Here is a 26906-nt window from a genome sequence, read left to right as displayed (position 1 = left end):
CTTTTAGTAGGAATGCTGTTATTTGTTAACCCCACTTTATACATGAAGAAACCAAAAGCACCGAGTTGTTGAGTAATTTACCCGAGGCCACACAGCTTGTGAGCAGCAGAGCTCAGATTAGCAGCCAGCCTGCCTTGGGAGCTGCCATCTTCTTGGCTACCTCCATTGCCCTCCTCAGAAGTCACATAGGAAATGACATCTCCAGCTCACCGTTGGGAGAATATTGATCCATTATTCGACCGATGGGGCAAGCTCTTCTGCTCACCAGGATTTTTAGCTGCTGCGTTTTTAGCCTAGGGGCCTAAGCTATGACTGTTACCTAAAAGCTCCAGGGGGAAGGGATAGTATAAAATTGTGGTGGGAACTCAGAGCTGAAATGTGAATTATTTTATTTTCATCAACTTTGTATCCAATAATAATGTTTTTTAAAGTCCAGTGGTCCAACTTTTGCTTTCAGAGTGACCAAAACAATGCCACCCTGCCCCAGGCCTTTATATAGATGTTTGAATAGGCACATTCTACCAGCAAACCACATCAGACACTAGTCACCCTAACATGCCAACCCATCAGCAACCCACTATTTGCTGGGCCCTGGAGAAAGCACCTAGAAGTGTAAGTCCTAGCCAGTCCTTCTCACCAAGGAATCCAGATCTTTCAGAGAGAGTGACACACTGAAATTTCAAGTTCACCCTTACCATCAAGAGCCTCAGCTGAGTGGTGTACTCACTGAATCCTAGGAAGCTCAGGTGAGGGAGAAATCCTCTCTGGCTGGGTGGGTGGGGTCTCCAAGGTCGTGGCAGAGGGTGGGCTTGTCTGAGGATGGGGGCAGGGATTGGATTTGAGGTAGACCCTCAAAAATGGGTTGGACTTGTATGACTGGAGAGAAAGACATTCCGTGTGTGGAGGTGTGTAAGCGAGCCTCTGGCAATGGCCAGAGCCAGGGAGAAGAGCACTGCTTTTGGAGTTCTGGGTGATGAGGTTAGAATGATACCAACTGACCTGGTTTCCCTACAGGGAACAGGAAAAAGAACATGTTGTACTTTGCTCATTGGTGTATGAAGGTATGGAGCTCAAAAATCTGAGCTTTGTATGTGGCCTGTGGAATCAGCCTTCACCCTCCAGAGTTTCGTCTTGTGCTGTTATATGTTCTCATCTTGTCCAAGAAGCTATGTTTTTAAATGCCATGAACTCTGATAAAAACAGGTTTGGTTTTTTTCTCCCACTTGTGTTCTTGAAACCTATGTTTACAGGACCTTATGTTACTTACACTCTGGGTGTTACCTTTAATCTCAGCCTCTATTTGCTACAAATATAGGGAAAGGTGACAGTTTCATTCAGGATAAACTCCACTGAACTCTGTGAGGCAAAATATTTTTCTTGAGCTTTTTGGGGGCACATTTTCTCAAAGAGGCAGATGGATCTGACTGTCTGGGTTAAGATCCCAGCTCTGACACTTAACTGCTGTGGAACCTTAGAGACATGCTTAACCTCTCTGTGCCTCAGATTTTTCATCCAGTTCAGGGATGATGCTCTAAACAGTACCTGGGACACAATAAAGAATTGTTAGCTTCAGTCACCATGAAGAGGGTGAAAATTCAATGAATGGCATGATTAGGAAAAATATTGTCCTTTTGGGAGCATGTTTGGGCACCTGAGAAGTGTTCGGGGAAACACTAACTTAAATCAACTCTACTAAATCAGACCTAATGAAGCCCTTTCAGAAAGAATCCAAAAGGAGGGTTAGAACTTTGGTGCATAATAATCAACAGAGCATTCAATGAGCAGGCATTTACCAAGCCCCATTGGAGGCCCAGTCTTAGGTCACTTTTTGGTCATATGCAGAGTGAGGTAACCAAAGGGAGAAAACTCTGTTCCTTCCTGGGTCTTTTCTTGAAGCTTGTGGTGGTAGGAGCACAGAGCTGAGGAGGGAATGAGCTGCTTTGCCCACTTTGGCGGAGGGGCCAGTGATCTGGGTGTGTGTGGTCTGGACAGAGTAAATGGTAAGAGCTCACATCTGCCAGGTTTTGTTTTTTCAAAGTAGTTTCACAAACATTATCTCACAAGCACTGTTTTCCTTTAAAAATAACTTTAAATTACACATTTAAGAAAGAAATACATTCTTTTAAAGAAAATGGACATATTACGGGTAAGTATAAAAATTCCCTTTGGTCTCATTCCCTGCTCCCCTCCACAGGGTTAACCACCATTAACTGTGTGTTTTTACACTTTTTCCCTCTTCACTTACACACAGTTAAACCTATTTTTAGAGGTACATAATATTTTGTATTTTTTACATTAATGATAATATACTATATATAATTTCTACTGCCAGCCCCCTTTTTTTTTTTTTTTTTTGGTAACTCGAGACATGTCTTGGAGATCATTCTCTAATAAAACATGCTGATCTCATTCTGTTAAACTGCTGCATGCCCATGGGAGGAATATTACCTTTACTTACTCACCCATTTCTCCTTCTGGTAGATACTTGTGGGTATTTCTATAGCTGCTCTTTGGAGCAGATATTATCTTACAGCAGAGGAAACTGAGGCCCAGAGGGGTGACATAGTCAGTAAGTAGCAGGTCTAGATCAGAACTCAGAACTCAGGTCTTTTTTTTTTTTTTTTTTCTGTAGATTTTATTTATTTATTTTTCAGAGAGAGAGAGAGCACACAAACAGGGAGAGCAGCAGAGGAAAAGGGAAAAACAGCCTCTCCACTGAGCGAGGAGCAGGTTGGGGGACTCGATCTGAGCAGAAGGCAGATGCTTAACTGACTGAGCCACCCAGGTGTTCCAAATTCAAGTGTGATGAGTTTTCTTCCCCTCCCATCGCGCAGCTACCTCCCTCCCCTTCGCCGGGACTGGAGCATGTGCTTTGGGCGACCTGTTTGCTTATGGTAGCATTGGAGGGGCTGCCCAAAACGTTGCTGCTTCGTTACTCACTTGCACTGATAGATCAACTACCTCGTGTTTCCTGCAGGAAGGAAGGGCGCTTTTTCGAGGTGGACAGCTATGTGGGATTAAAATGGGGGTGGAGGAGATTGCATAGAATGGCCAGCCCTATCTGTTTACCAAGTCACTGTGCCAAAACAGGCACAGCTTTCTCCATCCATGGCTGAAATTTGAAAGCTTCAACTGAGAAATGTCAGGATGAAGTAACACAAATTACAAAGGAAGAAGGTGCTAAAGAGGGCGGGGAATAATAACCCATGGAGCCTGGCTTGTTTTGAGCAGGAAAAGAAGACATGGGTGTTCTAATTGGCCATCATACCCTAAAATAAAAAGGGTTCCTGGGGCCTATGAAAAGCTTAAATTTCAGAGAATCCTGAGCGTCTTTCTGATGAGGCTTCTTTGGTATTTCACAACAGCATATTGAAAGGATTTTTAATTAAAATCCCCCAGTACGTTGTTAGGGCTGCACATCAGCGTGGTTGCACCAGCCCTTTCTTCCCCAGCTAATCAAGACTGTGATGCCAGGGGCTAGACTGCTCACATCCATCAGCTGCCCCAGACCAGGGGGCGCTCCGGCAGCCGTGCGGGTTGGGATTCCAGCCAGAGGACATCCTGTCAGAGAGCAGGGAGCCCAGCAAGTTCGTCATGGCCTTGCTGCCCCAATCCATCCAGACACTCCCCTGGACCCAATTAGCAGATTGGAAATAGCATCCAAGTGTGTTGCAACCACTAAGTTAGAGAAGAATAACACACATGAAAGAATCAAGTGGGAAAAGAGCATTTTGGATCCTGAAGGAGCAGGTTGCTTGTCAGAGATGTAACAAACCGAAACAAAATAAGTTGCTGCTCTTAAGCCTTTTTCTAACCCTGCTGGGGTTCATTAGCTTGGGGAAAAGCACCGAAATTGCTAAACAACAACAACGACAACAACAAAACAGAAAAGCAATGCTTATTGTTCCCATGTTCAATTTCTTATTTAATATAACTTAAAAAGGGAGATTTAATAGAAAAGGGAGGATATCATTAATTTTAGAGTCTGCAAGAAATGAAAATGAAAAATGATCCGCTGATTAGTGATATGCAATTTGTTCCCTGAACGTCTTCAATAATGTGTGAATGTCACATTATATAACACTTACAATGATTAAACCAGAAGATGAAATAAGATAGGATAGATCTTGTGTTCTTCCCTTGACTAGTGGACAACTTATCTCATTAATCTCTCTAGGCTTGCAGCCTTAAATTGAATAAGCAGTGTTATTGGGTGAGATTTATAGCCACAAGACTTAGAAGCCTCACTGAGGAAATCTTACAGTACTATTTTGAGAAGCCCCCAAGATAATTCTTAGGATTTGTATTCATTGTAGCCTGTCATAAAACATTGCCAGAACTGGTAATGAGTAGTGAACCTTCTCGGGAACTTAATATTCTGACAGCAACATTGCAAATGGGCAGTTGTTGGTGCCTCATCTCATGGGAAGTTAAAGCATTCTTGATCCCAATTTAAAATTATTTTGTTAGAAAGGTTGACTTCAGCATAGTAGGAGATTATGTACTGAGAGACCTGGGTCCTGAGGAAGGCTCACGAAAAATTAGTGAGCTTTTGGACATTACAAAGGCAGGTCTGAAGCGACTTCTATGAAGTATTTGTTGAAAGAATGAATGAACTGGTAACCATGAATCCTCCCTCTTTTCATTTAAATACTCCTTATGACTGGAGTTCTGACACGTGGTGGATGAGTACAATTAAGATGGGCTCATATAAGGCAATTTTTAAAGGAAATGCCCTGCCACCCCTTGGACCAGTAGCTCAGAATTCAAGTTGGAAAAAAAGTGTTGTTCTCCACATGGCTTTATTGAGAAACTGACAAGTTAAAGTGTATACACGTATACACTTAAACTGTACAGTGTGATGATTTAATACATATAAACATTGTAAGATGATTACCACAGTCAGGTTCATTAACACATCAATCACCTTATGTGGTTACTACCGTGTGTGTGAGTGTGTGTGTGTGTGTGTGTGGAGAATGTTTAAGATCTATTAGCAAATTTCAAGTATAAAATACAGTATTACAGGGCGCCTGGGTGGCTCAGTGGGTTAAAGCTCCTGACTTCGGCTCGGGTCATGATCCCAGGGTCCTGGGATCGAGTCCCACATCGGGCTCTCTGCTCCCTGGGGAACCTGCTTCCTCTTCTCTTTCTCTCTGCCTACTTGTGATCTCTGTCTGTCAAATAAATAAATAAAATCATAAAGATAGATGGAGGAAGGTTGCATCCTGGCTGTCACTTAAAAAAAAAAAATATATATATATAGTAGTATTAAATAGTCACTATGCTGTATGTTAGATCCCCAGAACTTACTCATCCTGTAACTGATGGCGTGTACCCTTTGACCAGCATCTCCCCATTTCATCCACCCGTAGCCCCTGGTAACCACTATTCTACTCCCTGTTTGTGAGTTTGACTTCATTCTTCTTTTTTAGGTTCCACATAAAAACGAAATCATACAGTATTTGTCTTTCTCTGTATGGCTTATTTTATTTAGCATAATGTCTTTTAGATTCATCTTTGTTGTTGCAAATGGCAGGATTTCCTTCTTTCTTGTGGCTGAATAGTATTCCAGTGTGTGTGTGTGTGTGTGTGTGTGTGTGTGTGCACTTATGTACATGCATACATATTTGATCTCTTTTATCCATTCATGCATTGATGGACACTTAAGAAAAAGAGGTTTAACTTGATAAATCACCCAGGACAAGGTGCCCCTTTAAAAATCATCAGTAAGCCCTTGCATGCCTTCTTCCTATGGAATGTTCACTTTCTCTCAAAGCCTGTTACTGGACTATGAGCCCCTTGAGCATGAAGCTCTGCCTTTTTCTGAGCTCCGCATCTTGAATATGCTTGTGACATATTAAATACCCCCAAAAAGCTTTTTCATAAATGAAACAAAAGTTATTATTATTTATATGAAATCAAGATTTACCTTTCTAAGCTTCTACTTGGCAGACTTAGTTCTGTCTTTTGCTCAGAAAACAGCAAAGTGACTTTTTCCCCATGTATTTTGATTCTCAATCACTTTGTCGGTTTTCTCTGCTCCAGATTAATCCCAAGTTTCCTCAATTAATTATTTTCTTTAGTAGCTCTGCCCATCATTTTGAACTTCCTGGTCATCAAAAACCTTAGATCCTTTTGCCTTTAAGTAATGTCAAGGAAATGTTCCTTCCCATCTTTTATTGGAGCAGAGGCTTTTTTTTCCTAACTGAATTTATAACCTCTATCATTTATCATTGTAAAATTTAATCATACTGATTTTACCCATTTTTCTACCTTCCTGAGAGTTTTTCATTGCTGTTTTTTTCCAATAGTGTTGTTGCCACAATGTTATATCTTTGCAGATTTGACCACCAAAACTGGTAACAGAAAACCGTGGATGCTTTGGTAATTACCACTGGGGTCCTCTTTTCCTCCTGGAGTGACAGTGGGCTATCATTTAGCCCTCTTGTGTGATCATTAGGCCTACACAAATTTCCACATGGTGCTGAAAGTGACTTTAGAAAATGTTAAATCTATTCATGCTCTCTACCGATTTCACATATAAGGAAACCAAATCAATCCAAAAGAGCCCAGAGCTACACAGCTGGTTAGTAGAAAACACCCAGACTAGAATCAAGGCCAAATGATACTGAAGGGAGTTGTCCTTTTTCCTTTATGACACTTTTTTTTTTTTTTAAATAATTTTTTTTAGAGCACTTTGAAGCTCATAGCAAAATTGATCTGAAGGTACAGAGATGTTCCGTGTACTCTGGCCTCACACGTGCACAACCTCCTCCACTATGGACATCTTTCACCCAAATGGTACATTTGTTACAAAGGATGAACCTACATTGACACATCATTATCAAGGCGAGTCCAAGGTTTACATTAGGCTTCACTCAGCGTTGTACATTCTATGGGTTTGGACATTTATAATGACACGTATCCACCATTACAGTAACATATGGAGTAATTTCACTGCTCTGAAAACCCTCTGTTCTTCACCTATTCATCCCCTTCTTCCCTTAGCTCCTGGCAACTGCCGAATTTTTTACTGTCTTCATAGTTTTTCCTTTTTCAGAATGTCATACAGTTGTAATCAGTAAGTAGCCTTTGCAGACTAGCTTCTTTCACTTAGTAATATGTATTTAAGTTTCCTCCATGTCTCCTTAAGGTTCGATAGCTCATTTCCTTTCAGTGCTGAATATTCCATTCTCTGGATGGACCACAGTTCTTTTATCTGTTCACCTAGTGAAGGGCATCATGGTTGCTTACACGTTTTGGCAATTCTAAATAAAGCTGCTGTAAATATCTGTGTGCAGGTTTTTTTTTTTTTTTAAGATTTTTATTTATTTATTTGACAGACAGAGATCACAAGTAGGCAGAGAAACAGTCAGAGAGGGAGAGGAGGAAGCAGGCTCCTTGCCAAGCAGAGAGCCAGATGCGGGACTCGATCCCAGGACCCTGAGATCATGACCTGAGCCGAAGGCAGAGGCTTAACCCACTGAGCCACCCAGGCGCCCTATGTGCAGGTTTTGAGTGGACATTAGTTCTCAGATCCTTAGGGTAAACACCAAGGAGTGTGACTGCTAGATCATGTGGTAGGGGTGTGTTTCATTTTGTAAGAAACCTCTAAGCTGTCTTCCACAGCTGCCACTCTTCATCTCATTCTCAAGTTTAGTACAGAAACATTACACGTCTTATTGAAATCCCAACATGTTCTGGAAGGTTTCCGAGATATTTTTTTAATCAACTTTTTTATTTAAGTAGAGTCGACATACAATGGTGCATTAGTTTCAGGTGTAAAATGAACATACTGATGAGTTTTCCTAGTCTTTATAAGAAGGTGAGATCACATACTGACGTTAATTTGAAGATAAAGCAAAATGATGGTCTCTCCTCTTTCTTCTTCTGAGACCATCAGTACAACTCTTCTTATTTCTAATTGTAAAACTCTAAAACATGTGACAGTGGCATTCACTAAGAACTGGTTCACCTCAGAGAGAAGTAAGTGTGTGTGTATAGGTAGTTGGGTGTTCCATATCAGGATTTATACCATAATTAAGGAGTCGGAGAAATAGAATGATTTCCTGGTCAGTGGAAACTTTTCACATAAAGGCAGACTGGTCCTTTATGCACATCCATCGGGGGGCCATGGAGCCTTGCTTTGTGCTCCCTAAGGGAGCTCTATTTTTGATGAGGGATTATACCTTTGTTCAATGGAAAGAAAATAGCTCTTTGTACCTTGCTGGCCAAATTGCTAACTGTTCTTCAACCACAAGTCTCATTGTTCCCATTATTCAGTATTTAAATAGACATAATGTAATGTAATGTCTTTACTACTGTTAGTATTTTCAAAGAGCTTTTTTTCATAAATCTCTGAAACCCAGAACCAAAGAACACTTTCCTCTTAGGTATACTTTATTATTGGTTAGAAGAAAACCAATCCATAAATTTTTAGAGTCAAAAAACACTGAGTAAAAGTTTTCCTTAAAATCTCCTTAGAATTTACCTTCATAGGAGACTGTGTTCTAAAAAACCATCTTTAAAATCTGTTGTTTCATCAGAATCGTTTGTGTAAACCTCAGTATTGTCTAACTCTGGCCCAACAGAGGACTATCATATTGCACTTCTAATCAAAAAGTAAATTGAACATAGTGGTAGGCTTACAGAAAGAGAGGGAATTAGATTTGATTAGATTAGCTCTAACCTGCCTGGAATAAAATGTCTGCATTTCCTGTTATTTGTCAGTGTTTATAGCTGGGTTCGTCTACAAAGCTTTCACTATTATTTCCAGGCGGTAAAAGGCAGTCAAGCAGAAAAGACACTCATAAATGTCAGAAAAAAGTAAGGTTTTTTTTTTTACATTTCAAGGGCTTTGAAGGTCAGGTTCAACACACTTAGGGGAAGCAGAGTGCTGGGTTTGTGGTAGTGTGTTGTTATTTGGTGTATTTAGGCATATACTTTATGGAAACTTAATGCATTTGCCTATTACTCTAAGCGGGTGAAATATCCCGGGAAGATTCTATTTATTTTATGGATTTTGTTCACCTGTTGGAAGGTAAGATAAATCAAATTTTTGTAATTTGTGATGAGGAAGGGAAGATATTCAACTTGTCAAAACCTGATCAGGTTATGGAGCACTGTGATTCTTTCCTTGCTCCTCCTATTGTAAATCTGTTCTACCTGGCAGCCTCCCCACTCCATACTATGAGAAGGAAGAACTCTATTAAGAATTTTGCAAACTAGTGCGAGATTTTTCCTCGAGCTTTTATTGAGATGTTTTCTTTTTCTTTATGAGAACTCCCCCGCCTCCCCAGCAGAGAACCTTAGCAATGATAGTTTAAAGCTATTGAAAATAAGTATGTTCTTTGATATCAAAGAGCTTCTGGAGCTTCTTGTAGATTTTCAAACTAAAGAGACCCAAAGGTGATATTTCAGGGTGCTACCAGAATGGGCCTTTGTAGTTAGAAATTCGCAGAATGTTCTACCAAGTGTATTATTCTTTGGAGATGTTGGACTAAAGTACTATTGCATTTGGTACAAGGTAAGGTGTTTTGAGTGAGTGTGTGCCTATGTGTGTTCTTGCCTCTGCTGCACTGAATCGCAGGGGTTACAAGTGTTGCTCTCATGAGGTAGGATGAATAGACAGAGGGTAGGGAGCAGAAGTGGAATGGACATTTAGGAGCACTCACTATGTGTCAGATACACAATGTATTATTTCTTTTTTTAGAGCTCACTGTTAGAATGCGAAGCACACTAGGTTACTATTTTCCAACTTGGAGGGTCAGGGAGGTAAAGTTTACTTGTCTAGGAGCCAACCCAGGTTTCCTTAATGTTTGCAGTGAGCTCACTAGGGTAGTCTCCAGAGAGGTGGAATTAGAGGACAGAGACTAAAACCTGGGCACCAGAGCTAATTTCTTGAGGAGAATTATGCATGTGTTAGGCGCGGAGGGAGAAAATACAAATTCATGCAACAAAATGCTTTGAAAATTGTAATATTACTAGATGGTTGAAGTTCAGTGATTATCTTTTCTTTACGAAGAAATGTTTTTTGGTCACCCCACATAGGCCCTGGCTTGCTCCTCCTTTCCTGGGCTGCTTTTCATTTGTTATCCTTTTCTTCCTCTCCTGCTAGAAGATTTCCAAATTTTCCATCTGAAAATTCCTTTTCTTGGGGCACCTGGCTGGCTCAGTTGGTTAAGCATCCGACACTTGATTTCAGCTCAGGTCACAATCTCAGTGTCACGGGATCAAGTCCCACGTTGTGCTCGATGCTCAGCAGGGAGTCTGCTGGAAGATTCTCATTCTCTCTGTCCCCTTCCCTGCCCCCACACTCTCGCTCAAATAAATCAATCTTAAAAAAAAAAAAAAAAATTCCTGTTGCTTTTTATTTATTTTTTTTAAAGATTTTATTTATTTATTTGATAGAGATCACAAGTAGACAGAGAGGCAGGCAGGGGTGGGAAGGAAGCAGGCTCCCTGCTGAGCAGAGAGCCTGATGTGGGGTTCCATCCTGGGACCCTGGGATCATGACCTGAGCCGAAGGCAGAGGCTTAACCCACTGAGCCACCCAGGTGCCCCTCTGTTGCTTTTTATATAGAAAATTCATTTCTCTCTGTACTTCTACCCTCCATTTCCAGACCCTGCCTTATCTTACAAACCTTTGTCCATGATGGTATTTTGCTAAACAGTGAACCCTGAGTGTATAAGCAACAAATGTTCATTGATCACCACCTGTATACCAAATATTATACTAGGATGATGTATCGGTAACAAAAACAGACACAGTTCTTACCCTTGTACAATTTTAACCTTAATAAGAAAAACATCAAGTTATTTTATAATGAATACATACTAGTTTTCTCCTTCATGTTTTCAAGTTTCTTATTTTAGAGCAGACTGAACTTAGGCCCCATACAAGCTTGGTGTTGACACTCAGGAAGTGTGTATTGATTTGTAGAGAATATTAAATCTCTTTAGCCCTCATTTTTCTTGTTACACAAATAATGTTTTATTTATTTATTTTTTTAAAAAATATTTTATTTATTTATTTGACAGAGAGAGAGGTCACAAGTAGGCAGAGAGGCAGGCAGAGAGAGAGGGAGAAACAGGCTCCCCACCGAGCAGAGAGCCCGATGCGGGGCTCGATCCCAGGACCCTGAGATCATGACCTGAGCCGAAGGCAGAGACTTAAACCACTGAGCCACCCAGGCGCCCCCACAAATAATGTTTTAAAACAAATATTCTGGGGCGCCTGGGTGGCTCAGTGGGTTGAGACCTCTGCCTTCGGCTCAGGTCATGATCCCGGAGTTCTGGGATCGAGCCCCGCATCGGGCTTTCTGCTCTGCGGACAGCCTGCTTCTTCCTCTCTCTCTCTGCCTGCCTCTCTGCCTGCCTGTGATCTCTGTCTGTCAAATAAATAAATAAAATCTTAAAAAAAAAACAAAAACAAAAACAAATATTCTTTAAGAAAATCATCCTTTATAGTTGATAATCAGCATTAGTCAACATTTGTATGGAACTTTGGTGTTTATGAAGGTAGGGCTTTTTATAAGCTTTATCAGAGTTAAACACTATAAATTGGTGAAAAAGGGGCTCTTATAATTTCTGTTTTAAAGTTTAGAAATCTGTAGATAGGCACTAATATATTCAGTGTGGAGCTGAGATTAGACCATAGTCTCTCTATCTCCAAATCATCTTTTCCTTTGACTACCATTGCCTCTTGAAAATGATTAAAAACAAAACATCAAGAGATACATAAGCATCTTGATTTCCACTTATAATAAATATTTTTCACCTGAAAAGCACAGAGACAAATTATTATATCCACTTAATTTATTGATTCACCAACATTTCCTAGCACCTAATATGTGCCAAACAATGAGTTTCCAGGACAAGGGGTCCAAGATGTAGTTCTTTTGTCCAAGGCATTATGATTTGTTGGAGTAGACAGGCATATAAGTAAATAAATATAGGACTTTGAGGTAAGATATTCTTGAGGCATAATGCAAAGATCACTAGCTTTTTGGACAGTCTGGTTTGTGTCTTGACATTAATTACTACTTATTAGCTATTATCCTGGGCACATCATTTATCCTCTTTGACCAAAGTTTCCTCATCTATGAAACAGGGGATAAAAATATTAACCTGCATTGCAGTTGTAAATATTAGAGAAAGTGTGTACAAAGGGCCCAGTATAATTCCATGGGCTAGTGGTGCTGAATTAATGGTACTACAGTTGTAACATGACTGAGTCATTATAAATTCTGTGTATATAAAATTGTGTTTTGTATTTATCTCTTTTCTATCTATCTGTCCATCCTTCTATGTATCCATCCATCTACCTACTCTCTGACTGTGGGCTCCCCAAGAATCTAGAGACTAATTTCCTGATAAGATAATAGAAAGGCTAGGGGAAATATCTGAGAGGAGGTGATGTTTTTTGGTGTCTGAAGACAGATCTTTTGGTTTTGTTTTTTTTTTTTTTCTGAACTGAAATTCTATTTTTTTAAAGATTTTATTTATTTATTTAAGAGAGAGAGAGCTTAAAGAGGGAGAGTGTGAGGGAGAAGCAGGCTCTCCACTGAGCAGGGAGCTTGATACGGGACTGGGTCCCAGGACTCTGAGATCATGACTTGAGCTGAAGGCAGACGTTTAACTGACTAAGCCACCCAGGCGCCCCAATGAACTGAAATTTTAGGTAGAAGGAACTGTACCAGGTATGAAACCATCAAAAGTGATGGAATCTTCCAGGAACCATGAGATGCTCACTATAGCTGAAGTATGAAGTATGAACTTGGGGAGGCTGAGGGCTCAGCGGGACAAATAGTCAGAGGTCAGATCATAAAGGTGCTTTTATCTCATGCTGAGCCACTTGGACTTTATTTTCCCTACATACAGATTTCTCTCACCTAAATAGAAAATAACAAGCTTGGAACAAAAGTGATGGAAACAACTTGTTTTGGTTTTTGGAGCAGCTCTTGATTGCATGGAAAATAGAGGAATCTACCAAAAATGTATCTTCAAAAATAAGAAATGGTATATCTTGAACAAGAATCTTTCTGATGAATGGAGATTTCTAGTGAAAAATACTATCAGGAGGCATCTTAAGGCAAATTTCAGAAGGAACGTGCCCAAATGTTATAGGTCAGAGCTCCCTGGGGCAAATTTTGTCCATTACGTGGCAAGTTCTAAAGCTGCAGGGACAGGACTGAGAGTCTGAGAGGACTGAGACCTGAACCCCAAATAGAACACTTACCATTTTCCCTGAAAGTCAGCATAAATATTTGATAATGTCTCCCTTCCTGTGAAGGGGCCCTCGCTCAGTGGGAGTGGTATCTAGTATCCCTTAGCAGAACAGAATTATTTGTTTTCTTAAGCTCTTCTTTATGTCCTGGAGGTGGATTCTAAAAGCTCCTAAAGTATTTTGATTTTGAATTCTCACAAAAGTATTTTTTCTTTCACAGTAATTCAATATAAAAGGCAATAAAAGTGATATATTCAGAAGTATTCAGGACCTGCTATCAGTGCCACACGGGAATAAACTATCTTGCCACTTGCACATCCCACGGGAGAAGAGAATCACAATTCACATATAGGAAATATTTAATGTATTTGCCTCCGTTTTGCTCATATTGTCTGCTCTGCTGAAAGGCAGATTTTTTTGCAGATAAAAGCTGCCCTATCTTGCTGAACTGCTCATCTGTTTTACTCAGGAAGAAAAGCCTTTGTTAAAATCAGAAGCAAACCTGATTTTCAAAATATTGCCTAAAAATAACAAAATGCAAGGAGATATCAAAATGTGCTGAGATTATGGGCCCACCTTGTGCTTTGGAAATTACCAAATTTGGCAAATATTTTTTTTTACGTGAACGAGCCATGTATATTTCCTAAGCATTGCCTTACAAACTGGTGGTTAGGGGCTCCAGAATAAGCTAAACTCGCGGGGTGGTCTTGCCCTTGTGGCTAGGCAGGCAGATAGACACTTGGTTGAAGGCGGTGAATCATGTCGCCCTCAGGACTGCTCACAGATTACTCCTGTGTCTTTGAGGTCTGTGTCCACAAGACGTGGGGCTTGGCTGCCTTTGCCAATGGGGAAGCACTGGGGGGCAAGACATATAGAGCTACTACTTTTCAAGAGCTCACGGTCTAGGAGGGAAAGAGATACTAAGCCCCCCTTCGTAACAGTGCCCGGAGATACGCAAGGGAGGTTCAGTCTACCGTGGGCCAAGCCCTTTAGTGGTTGCGAAATCTCAGTCTTTGGGCCCCAATTTGCGAAAGAATACCCACCTGGGCTGGGTCCTGGGCACTGGAGCTGAGATTTTTAGTTAAAATATTATGATCTAGCACAGATTCACTTCTGTCAACTAAATGTTTCTGCATTTTCAGAAATGGCCTTTGTTTCTTTACATCTATTTACTGGTAAGTCTCCCCCTGGGACCACCTTTGTGAATATTTTTTATGATAATGTTTACTGAGCAAATCTGAACGTTTGCCTTGTAGAACCAACAAATAATCTCCAGAGAAATCTTCATCTTTATGCAGCCACGTATAAGATACAAAAACAGGTATTTTCTTATTTTAAGAAATATGCACAGAAATGAACATTTTCATACTCTCCTTGCTTTGATTTCAGATTTTCAACAAACTAAATTCTCAGTTTTAAAACTCCTATTGGGAGTGCCGGGGCTTCGTGGGGGTGGTGTGACCAGGTGTGTTAACCCATCTGTCTGTATATGTATGAGAGACTGAACCCGATTCTGTACCACACAACCTGGTGCAGAAATATGGAAGCTTCTTTTCAGATAAGGGCTAAGAAGGAAATAATCTCTTTTGCTGCAAACTTTTTCTCAGCAGGTACAAAATAGCTGCAATCAGGTAGGCTTTGGTAAGTGGCAGCTGCTATCTACCAAGTTGAAAGATCACAGATTCTCACCCTATTCCTATTTCAATTACATAGACACTGGGTTCTATTTGCACATCTCTGAAGGCATGCCTGACTCTGTGATAAGAAATAGGCCTTGACAAAGGGTGGGTTCATGTGCACAGCCGGCTGCAAGCCTAACTTGTGACACCAGCTCTGGCCAGTCAGGGTCCCTGGGTCATCATTACAGTGTCATTAGACATGAGAACCATCTAGGATCCTGAAGACATTCCTTCGTACAGAAGAAGAAATCAAGGCCATGAGAGGGTAACACCCTTACCTGTGGTCATGGACTTACCAAAGCAGCTCTGGCCTCAAACTGCTACTTGTCTTGTGCTACAGAGATAAATACACCAGGTTGAATTGGTGAACACCATTACTGCCTGAAACATTGTGCTGATGGGATTCGGAAGTTGCATCCTGACTCCGGAAAATGGTGCTGGGGTTGATTAGCAATGTCTGTCTGCAGAGAATGTGGGGGGCGTGTGTTTTTCTGAATTCCGTTGAGTGATGGAAGAGGATGGGTAATCAGATAATTACCATATGATCTGAAGTGTGCTAAAGAACAAAATGCTCTAAAATCTTCCTGGAGGGTCAGGACCATTTTGTAGGAGATGACGTTTGATTTGGTCTTGAAGAATAATTAGCAGTATTCCTCACAGAGAAAGGAAGGAAGAAGACATGCCATAAAGGTAGACTAGCTTGGGTGGGGACCTAATATGTGAAAAAACAAAGGAAATTAATGCTTATTGATTGTTTGCTTCATGCTGGGCACTAAGCTAGGTCCTTTATGTATTATTTCATTATTTAATTTTCATAATGACGCGAAGATTTTACAGATGAGGAACATGGACAAAGAAAATTAAGATGTAAGATGCTCAAAGTCATATAGCTAAATAGGGTGAGATTTTAGTTATGGGGGCTCCAAAGGAACTTTAGTGGGAGCTTTTTAAAGGAACAGGGTAGATGAGGAAGAGTGGATTGGGGAGGGAGGATATCATCAGTTTGGATTTGGACTATTAAATTTGAGTTGCCTCTGGGACATCTAAATAGAGAAGGCTTGTATGCTGTTGGAAATATGGCATTGACTGATCTGTTTGTGATAAAAATAATGGATCAAAGACTCACTGATAACAGACTTTGTGCTTACATTTCCAGGCTTCTGCTTAACAGTGGAGATCTTTCTGCCTTTGCTATCCTAGCACAGGAGACTATAAGTAATAAACTAATATGCTTTATGTTGCATGAGCGATTCAAATTACTGCCAATGCAATATTAAACCTAGAATTGATAGGAAAACTGTCTTACTTAGAAATTCAAGTGTTCTTGGCACAGTACAATTTATTATCACCATGAGACCTGTGCTCTGGCAAAACTCTACTTGTGTTCAGCAAAGACTTTTGAATATGTGTGTTCCTTTACCAGGGTTCAACTTTGACCTGTAAGAGGACAATGTCTAGTCCTTAGAGAGACACCAAGAGGTGCCATAGTTAACAGGGCATGGAGATGGGGCATGACTTGCGTACTCGCCCAGGGTCATCAAACCATGTTCAAAAAAAGAAGCCTTTAAAAAAATATGGTTTTTAACTTGTGCAATTTCAAAAACAAGAAAAAAGAAATTGGTGAATTCCAATGTCCTGGACAACTCAGTGCTCTTTGTTATTCTCTTTGTGGACTTGTGATTAAGGCTCCTTTGGAGTACAGGGTAAGGGGATAAGTGTTTAGAATAATCCAGGTCCCATTCCTGATTCTCTTTGTTCTCTAGGATGAGGACAAGGTTGATCATAGTGATGACAATGACTTTGATACTACCATACCGCATTGATTTTAAAACATTTTTTCCCACACAATGGGGAGTGGGGTGCATTGTATTCCCAATACTACCTTACAGTCACTACAAGCCTGCAACGAAGTTAAATTCCTCCTGATGGATTTGCATTGTTTCAAATGGTCACCTGGGGATGCTGCCAACCTGAGACCACTTTAAATTGAGTTATTTACTGAGATTTTTCTTGAATCACACCGGTAGTGTGCACGTGTATCAAAAACCTTCATGAGTACCTGCTTGTGGTTCGAATTCTCAGAGGAGATTATTTTTTCCTTTCTCTTCTCTTGCTGTGCCTTTCTGAATGGCAGCTTTATTTCTGGGATATTCTAACTTTAAGGAAATAGCATTTTGGTGTCTTAGCTTTTTGCAGAGGTCTATTATTAGACTCCCCATCTTGCTTTTCTTTCTTACCATATTTTGAGTAACCGTGTATCTAACAATAACAATTGATGGTATCTCAGAGTTGATGAAATACTGTTAACAGTAAGAGCTAACATTTGCTGAGCGCTTTCTCTTTGCCTGGCAGTGCTTTTAGGGTTCTTCTTATGTAGTAAATCATTTAAACTGTTAGCAATCATAGAAGGCAGGTACTATTGCTTCTCCAATTTCAGGTAAGAAAACAGAAGCACAAAAATTATGAACAACATGCTCAATGTTACATACATTGACTTCTTTAGTGTTACTTGACCACCCTGAGTCGGCGGATAGGCTGCTGGAGAGAATCTGTTTCATTCCTGTAAAGTTCTTGCTGAACACACAACTAACTTGTGAGCCCCTTCCCTCAGAAAATGTGCCATTGTCCTTAGTACTAGGACAGGGTGTCCTCTTGTTATCCACTTCTCATTCTAGATGGGGGATTCATGTTTTAAGTGTTATCCTCAGACAAGAGTTGGTTTTCTAAAAAAACGTGAATACACTAAATATTCTCATTAGGTACCATGGAAAAGATGTTGTTCTAAGCAGATGTACTACCATTCAGATCTGCAAATTGTACCAGGAACCTTGAAATAATTCTCAGAATATGCACATTCTTCTTACTTCACTTTATAGTCCCCCATCCTAACCCTTTTCCCCCACCTCCTCATACCCACATCATATCTACATAGCATACCCACATCAAATCTACACAGAAATGTCCAGGTGAGGTGAATTAGAAGGAAAAAAGAAAAGAATGATTTAATGTGTAGAAAATGTATTTCCCCTAATGATTCAATCTAAAACTTCTCAGATAATTTACCATTTGAATTTCGAAGAGAATAATTTTTAATTCTCCTTATCTCCTTCATTCTTTAATTTCTTCCACACATATTTGCTGAATATCTTCCAAATTCAAGATGCTGTGCTTAATGTTGCTTGAGCTGTTTCTCAGACTTTGTTCATGTTCTCAAAAAGTTCTTTCTTTCCTTTTTTTTTTTTTTTAGAGAGAGAGAGAATGAGAGCTAGCGGGATAGGGAGGGACAGAGGAAGAGAGAGAATCCTAAGCAGGTTCCATACAGAGCATGGAGCCCAGCATGGGACTTGATCTCATAATTCTGAGATCATGGCCTGAGCCAAAATCAAGAGTCAGACACATAAGTGACTCAGCCACCCAGGCATCCCTCAAGGAATTATTACAATCAAAATTATAGGGGAAATTTCCCTCCCTGCCCCTCTTCTCCCTCCCTCCTCCTCCTTTCCTCTTTCTTTCGTCTTTCTTCTCCATCCACTCCATCTCACCTTTCATTCACCACCTGGAAGGCAGGAAGGGATACAGGTTTTAAGGAAGAAACACCATTTGAATTGAGCTGTATTTGCCCCTGTAGAGATGAGGCTGGTAGAAAATAGCAGGGTACCAGTGAGGAGCAGTCGGGGCAAAGCCACAGAAACTGGGTAGCAAAGGGGCTTTGGAGAATGTTGAGATGCTATCCTCAAAAAGGGAGGGATGAAACAACAGATGGGACATGAAACCTCCAAGCATTCATACTTCTCTACCTACTTCACTGGTTACAGGAAGAATCAGGTGGGCTGACAGGTCTGAAAGTGTTTTTAAGATATATGCTGTACAATATCAATGTTATGTAGATTCACAGAAAAATAGAGGGTCCCATCATCATCTTCATGGTTGTCATTCTCGTCATTAGCATGATGCCTCTGGGGATGACTCCCTCCCTAATGACACCAGGTCACCAGAATTTATCCTTATGTTCCATTTCTGTGGCATGAACACCTTGAAAGTAAGAATTGGATGCACTCTGTAAGAGTGAAAGATGCCAAGCAGATGTCTGAAGGAACCATAAAAAGGGGCTGGTGTTCTGTAAGGTGATGGAGAATAAAACAAAACCACCCAGATTGGTTACCTAAGAATCTTCATCGTCTTTGGTTAGTTAGCACCTCTCTTCCTTCTACAGAATGCCAGGGGTAGAGAGAGACAACAACAGGCAGATTGGAAGATATTTGTTCCCCTAAGTTTAAGAATTTAATGGGGAAAAAAGAGAGGTAACTTCAGGGCTATCTGTCCTCATGTCTAATGTTCTTATCATGAGAACTGGTCCTTTCTGATAAATTTCTCTGTGTCTAACTGCACAGCCACACTGTGAGAGACTTTGCTTTCTGGACCCCTTCATTCTACATACTCAGTACCAATCTTCAGCTTTATCTTGTGTTTCTGAAGAATTTTGATTCCTTTCTGCCATGTGAAAGGACTTATGCTGAAGCAGTATGATAAAGATGAAAGGCAAAATGAGATAAACTGGTTTTATATAATTTTTCAAAATGAAACAAACTCAGTCAATGTAGCCATGATTGTTTTCATTTAATATTGTAGCAGTCTGAAAATCAAATCAGGACAGGAAAACCTAACTCCCCTCCTCAAATAGAATAAGAAAGATGTGTAAGCATACAAAATATCCATTGACAGTTTTCATTGTGGTTTTAATACAGGTGTTAGAAAGTTAGGTGTGACCTCTTATTGTGTCATCTACAGACTCATAGTGTTCATGTGAACTTGAACTTCTCTGTAGTGTTTATAACTATATGCAGTCTCCTTTGGGGGAAAAAAAAAAATCCCTGAAGAAATTTTGCTTACCTATAATTTCTCTCTGGGACTTTGCCCAGGATAAGGTATGACGGCGGTGCTCCTGAAAACTCTGTTGCTTTGGTTTTTGTTTGTTGGATCTGTAGTTCTTACTAGACTGTACCTGTGTCTGACGGTGACATGTTGACATGGGTTCCAGATTCTTAAAGCAGGTCACCATATTGAAGGTTGTCTGCTACTTAAGTTTGTTTGTTTGTTTTAATGAAACTATCAGCATTATGTTGTTTAGCTTCATCTTCATTAAATAGAATGACTGTAGAATTGTGGATCTAAGAAAGGAAGACATGTCCATTTGATCATGTTGGTTCCTGCAAACTGCTGGTAATAGGACTCCATACTATTGATTGACAAAGGGCACCGAATATTCTCTAGCAGAAGTGAAAGAATAGGGGCGCCTGGGTGGCTCAGCGGGTTGAAGCCTCTGCCTTCAGCTCAGGTCATGATCCCAGGGTCCTGGGATCGAGCCCCGCATCGGGCTCTCTGCTTGGCTGGGAGCCTGCTTCCTCCTTGCTTCCTCCTCTCTCTCTCTCTGCCTGCCTCTCTGCCTACTTGTAATCTCTATCTGTCAAATAAATAAATCTTTAAAAAAAAAAAAAAAAAGTGAAAGAATAATTGCTTTATTTTCCCTGAGTGCTAACCAATGGTACTCTGAAGTGGGTAGACTGGGAATAAAGCCAGGATTAAATTTGCCCAGAAATTACTGATTTTGAGGTAAATATAATTATCATGCTTCAGATCAGCCACTTAATTTTCCATAAGAATTATTTTATTGACAAAATGTGTTACGGAATCTACTCAGGGTTAGCACCAGTTCTTAAAATTTCTGGACCAGTCTTAGAGTGTTCCCTTTGGTATGGGTAAAAATTAACAACTTAGTTAATTCATACACTAGATCATGGGCTTTGAAGTCAGAATATCTGAGTTAAATACCTGTGTTTATTACTTTCTTGCTCTGTGACCTTGGGTAAGTCACTCAGCCTCTCTACATCTCTATTTCTTTGTCTGGAAAATGAGGATTACAGAAGCATTTCTCCAACTAATAACACCCACTAAATATTACCCTTTATTAAGACCATGATGATTGTTCATACATATACACTGTATCTGCACTCTATCCTAGTGCCCCCACTAGGAGAAGAAAAGCCAACCACTAAAAGTAACAATTGCAGTTTTCATATTGAGAATTATATGTCAATTAGTGATAATGGATCACTGATGAAGTCGTGCATTTGCTCTTGTCATTGTCTTTCCCAAAAGGGTCTTTCCCACCTCTTTATCCATTGACCATACCATGTCCAGATGAGTTCCCCCAAAATAAAATCTGATCCTGTCTTTCTCACACTTAGACCTCTTCTTTGGATTCTATGGTATAAGTCCAGACTCCTTGGTGTGATATACAAGACCTTCCTTCCATAGGCAGATCCCTTTCTGTCTTTCTAGCTCCATTCCTTCTGCCCTCCTCAAAGCCTATTCCTGAAATATATTTCTTTTAGGTCATCACATTTTCTTCAGGAGCTTTGTGGCTTCTGAAATGCTGCTTATTCTTTTATGTTGACCTTGTTTGACATTCACTACTCTCTTCTTGATGACCTCAATGATTCTATCACCAGTTATGCTACCTAAGTATGGACTCTACTGATTTAGGTCTGGCCCCCTCTTATTACTTCCCTTTCCTCACCCCCCTCCCAACAAATGGATGATGTTTTCCCCAGAGTTCACTATAGTTTAATAAGCAGGCTCCAGTTTGTTGATTCAATAGATAAATAAAACAAATGAAGATTTTATCTGTATACTCTGAGCTTTGCTAATTTATCCTTATACAAATGAGAAGAAGCTTTATTGTATTTTGGGAGAACCACACTTGGAGCTTGGCCAATGACACAAGGTAGAATTAAACTGGTGACACAATTTTCTATATGGGAGAAGAGTTTGTATTTAGTAAGGTCACAAACATGTAATGGGTAGACTTGTCAATGTGTGAAGTATTTGAGCACTGATATAAATAAACAGCACAAATATTTATTATTGGATAGATGATAGCATATGGACAAAATTATATACAGTTTTTTCCTGGAAAACAACTTACTTTGGTAATTAAATAATGCTGTTTAAATGGAAAAAATGCAGCTTTAGACTATTGTTAATCATTTATGAAAAAGAAACAAAAAATTTAGCGACTGACTAAATTAAAAGGTAAAGGCTTTATCCTGAGGTTAAAGACTAATTCTGTGGTAGAAAGAATAAAAACATACAAACATTAAGACAGCTTGCAAATTTGCTAGGTACAAATATTTGCAATTGTTTTCTCCCTAAATCATAAATTCTCTGTGGATTTTATTTTGAGATAGGTATCTCTGCTATAAGTCTGATAAATGATATTCCAACTCTAAAGAGCAAGCAACTGGAATGCCACATTTTTGATGCATATTTTTGCAGCACAGAGGGGATTAAATTCTAAATGTCTCAGCTGTTAAAGGCCCCTTCAGACTTGCGCAAAATGAAGAACAAAGAAGGAGAAAGCGTTCCCTAAAGCAATTCATCAGATCTATTTGGGCACAGTGACATTCTCTCAGAGCTTGTGTGGATAAGTTTCACTGAATAGTTCAAGGGTGTGCAGCTGCCTGGAATATTGAGAAAAGATTATCTCCAAGTTTTTGCATGCATTCACATGGGCTGGCCAATTCTTACCAACTGGCTAATGGCCAACAAGGCTCTGACAATTAGTAGTTATAATGATAATATCTCCCATTTTGAGTACTCACTGTGTGCCAGAATGGTGCATTTTTCCACCTGTTGTATTGTTTTAAGTTTGTACTTCCTCTTTTTTTTTTTTTTAAAGTAGGCTTCATGCCAAACTCATGACTCTGAGATTGAGAGTCACAGGCTCTACTGACTGAGCCAGCCAGATGCCCCGAAAGTGCATACTTCTAATCTTAGAGGAAAGACCTATTAAATGTACTGCCTATTTTTTCAGTATAAAAAGTTTGTCAGACTGAGTCTTCTCCATTATAAATTTGATGAGTATTTAATTGTTGCTTTTTCTTACCTAGTTGCTGGTTGTTGGATCTAGGAGATGCCCTGATTACTTCATTAAAGGCAGCAGCGATCGCTTCCATAAGCAGATTGTTAGACACAGAGCAGAAAAATAAGTAGAGTCTTCTAATTTGTTGAGTGTTGCTGGACTCAAAACAATTACTTGAACAAGTCACTGATGGAATAAACTTCAGTAACTAGAAATAAGGCGTTGTGGTGTGTTAGATGGCAGTATCAAATACGATGATGTGGTTGATACATTTACACTTGATTGGAAAGTACAGCAAGTTTTAGAACTATAAAGCATAACACTTTTATGCATTTATCTTTTCATTATCCTAATGTAAGATGGATGGGACAGATAATTGCATCTGACTGAATGTATTTGGCTTATTATTTTTTGTGTTTGGATTTGAACCCTGTCTAGTTCCCTACCATCATCTCCCACCATATACAGTATATGTACTCATTATACCAAATTGTTTGCAGGTTGCTAACCAATTTAAGGCCTTGGTCTATGCCGTTCCCTCTACCTGGGATGCCCTTCCGATCTTCATTTGTCTAACTCCACCTCATTCTTAAGGACCCCTTTTGAATACTGCCTCCCCAAATAAGCATTCCCTGTCCCACGCACAACCCTTCCCACTCCCTCTGGACTGGCACAACGCCCTATGCGTAACCTCTATTACTTCATTTGACATGTGACGGGGCTACCCTTCTGTTTACTTACCCTTCTGTTTACTTGCCAGGGGCACTAAGGTGTGACTCTGGAGGCATCGTTTTATGACTTTTAGGGATTTATTTCTGCTTTTCAGCCCCTCACCAAGTCTGTACAGAGCACTGGCTCAATGAGTGACTGTGACTTGGAGGAGTAAATGCATTCATATATATATACATGTTAGTATTTTGTTACTTCCCCAACTCCCACATCCCTCCCACAAGCACACATACACATTCTCACTGCATTCTGGGATGGTAGACTTCCCAAAGCCTCATCCACGGGCTTTATTGTCATTGCTAAAGCTCAAGGTCATGATTTGCCAGGAATGCCTGTTAGAAGGATGCATGTCAGTGTGCCGTCCTGTTGCCCTTGCTGTCTGAAGTACAGAATGTGCTTGAAATTATACCTCTGCTAGTGGAATTTCAGCACTTTTATATCAGCACTCTGAGAATACTTTCATGTTAAAGAAGAATATTGCAGGTAAAGAAAGAATCTGGTCCAGGCAAAGCCCTGTTCTATGAAAAGAACACTCTGCCCACTGCAGAATAAGATTCCAGGTCAAGCACAGATGAGTCTGCCTGGCATCTACTCTCCATTTGCTCCCCTCATCCTTTCTGTGCTCATTACTTGGTTCCCTTTGATAAAACATGGGAGGCAGACATGGATTACCAGGGAGCAGACTCTTACAACTGTGATTTCATTCCATTTTGAAGTTTCTCCCGAAAAGTTGACTTATTTTCCTCTCAGTACGCATTATGTATGTGTGGCTACGCGGGATCAGCGAATTCAGAAAGGCCCTCTGTGCCTTTGTCCCCAAACCCCCAGCCATGCAATGCAATGCAGCAAGCAGGAGAACCAGAGAGCCGCGCTGAGCTCTGGAATAGACAAAGGCACAAATCCCATCTGGGTCTCCTTCAAAGAAAACTGCTGTTTTGCAACAAGCTACCTGATGGTGATAAAAAAGGTTCTTACCTGTTTACTTAATGGGTGACTGGTCTCTTTGCTTTTATTTAGCCATCTGTTCTGGTCTGTGTCCCTTTAAACTTGTAAGATCCATCACCTCATTTAAGCTGTTACCTTGACACATTGCAATGTTGTGGACATAATGATTCCACAGAGGAGCAAATTAAAACAGTTTTTCATGATTAGAAGGTTAAATGAGGTAAGGCAGTGGTAGTTAGTGGTGAGATAAGGGTTTTGAGGAGGCAGAACTCAAGGGACTTTCAGGTGATTGGGAAATTAGGCTGACTAGACAGAGGGATGGGGCTTTTATTAATTATGGGAGCTGAGGAAGAGCAAAGACTTCCTTTGGGGTCTCTGGCTTCTGGGGACTTACTCCACTGTCCTTGCAGAGACTGTGACCATGGCCCAGGGAGGAACAAGGACTGGCTTTGGGTTTCTTTTCTTCTTGGGGTGTTCTGTGAAGAGCAAAAAGAAACTTAAGCTGGAAACACAACAACACATATCTAGTCATTCCTGGAGAGTTATTTGGTATTCCTTAAGTTTGAAGAAGAATCAAGGGCTGAGCCCAGCTTCAAGGGGGAGAATATCTAGTTGTGTCTTTTTTTTTTTTTAAGATTTTTTTTTTTTTTTACTTATTTATTTGTGAGAGAGAGAGAAAGAGCAAGCAAGCGCGCGTGCGCATGCAAGCACCCAAGCAGGCAGAGAGAGAAGCAGGCTCCCTGCCGCGCAAGGAGCCCAATGCGGGACTCCATCCCAGGACCCTGGAATCATGACCTGAGCCGAAGGCAGAGGCTTAACCGACTGAGCCACCCAGGCGTCCCTATCTGGTTGTGTCTTCACCATGGACTTCAAGGCAGAGTTATTCCTGACATCTGCCCTCAGCTCTGTTCTCCTTGCTCTAGACTTGACCTTCCATTCAGATGACCTGCCATCTGGAGAAAACCAGGACTTTGAAAGCCCAGGGCTTTATCCTATTACTCTTTTAAATAAGTTCTTGCTCTGACCACTCTGGTGTCTCTTGATATGACCAGGATTCTTGTAGTTACCTAAATTTGAACTCTCAGGCCTCTCTGAATTTTCCATCTGCACCTCTGTCCAATCAGGAGTCACAGTTTCTGCCTATCACCTACATTGAGTTTCTCGTATCTTTTTCCACCCCTGTATTCCCCTTGCCACTGTTCTGGTTCCTATCCCTCATCTGAACCATTTGGAATAGGCTCCTAACAAGTTGCTGCCTAGCTTTAGTGTCTCCCTGCTCTAAAACATCTTAAGCACATATGTTTGATTATATCTTACAACAGTCACCTTTGAAAAATCAAGCAAGCAAACAAATAAAACTTCCTTCAGTCTTCTGTCACCTAGCAAACTCAGTGGACTTCCTAGCTTGGGGTTTCAGGCAGTCCGTCAAGTTACCATTTGTTTTTCCAGCTTTTTCTCTTCCTCTGTGCTCCCGGAAGACAGTATGCTATGGAGCTATGAATAACCCGTTTTCTTTCCTCCTTGCCCTCTACCTGGAAAGCTTCACTCACACATCTCTACTGAACAAAATTCATGCGTTTTATCTTGCGCAGTCTCAGCCACAGCTCTGCTGTCTCCCACCCCAGTCAGTTGCCCTTTCTCCTGCTCTTACTCCATAGCAACACAGTTACACAGATGTTCTTATGCTGCTGGGCATGGATTTTGTCCTACTCGTATTCTTAGCTTTTTGAGTCTTACTTTTGTGCAAAGTTTCCTGCCTGTTGTGGGTGCTAAATAATCGAGAAACAGAGTCATTGTTAATAAAGTGTCTACAAGCATGCGAAAAATCCATTCATTCGTTCATTCATTCATTCACTCAAATGTTTCTTAGACACCTCTGGTATGTAAGGTACTGTGTCAAGGACCTGGGATCCAGAGGTCAGTATGACAGTACATTCTTGTTCTCCGGATATCACAGTTAGATGGAGGAAAAGTCATTTAAATAATTATACAAAGAATCACATGCAACAGTAAAAGTTACCTTCAAGGTATGGGAGTGGCAGGACTGCTTATTTCTATTAGGGTAGATAGGTTGGGGTGAAGGGTTGATGATGGGAGGGGACCTGAGCAGTTAGGAAGGGCTTCCTGTAGTTGAGAATGTCTGATTTGTGTTTTGAAAATTGAATAGAAGTTGTTGAGGGATATAGGGAAGTAAGGAAGGGTAGGAATGAAGGGAAAGATAATCTAAGAAAGTTGCTCTGCTTGCTCTCAGAGGCTTATGAAAGCAACCTGGTCACCAAATGATTATGTTCTGTCTTCAAGTGAAATATCCCAAATGGAATCATCCTTTGACCCCTCTGAAAGAAAAAGTGAGAGAAACAAAGGAACCTCCCTCTGTGACTACTTTTGGTTGAAAGTCATT

The 26906-nt window shown here is 40.4% G+C and overlaps 1 protein-coding gene across 2 annotated transcripts in view; it reads left to right on the top strand.

Moving 5' to 3' along the window:
- ST6GALNAC3 (ST6 N-acetylgalactosaminide alpha-2,6-sialyltransferase 3) overlaps nt 1–26906 on the top strand; it is a 529436-nt gene that overhangs the window by 201261 nt on the left and 301269 nt on the right. The gene's annotated exons all lie outside the window — the stretch shown is intronic.

Source organism: Meles meles, chromosome 1 (assembly GCF_922984935.1).
Source record: "Meles meles chromosome 1, mMelMel3.1 paternal haplotype, whole genome shotgun sequence".
Classification (NCBI taxonomy): domain Eukaryota; kingdom Metazoa; phylum Chordata; class Mammalia; order Carnivora; family Mustelidae; genus Meles; species Meles meles.
Note: the sequence above shows the minus strand (reverse complement) of the source record. Positions and strands in the feature narration are given on the sequence as shown.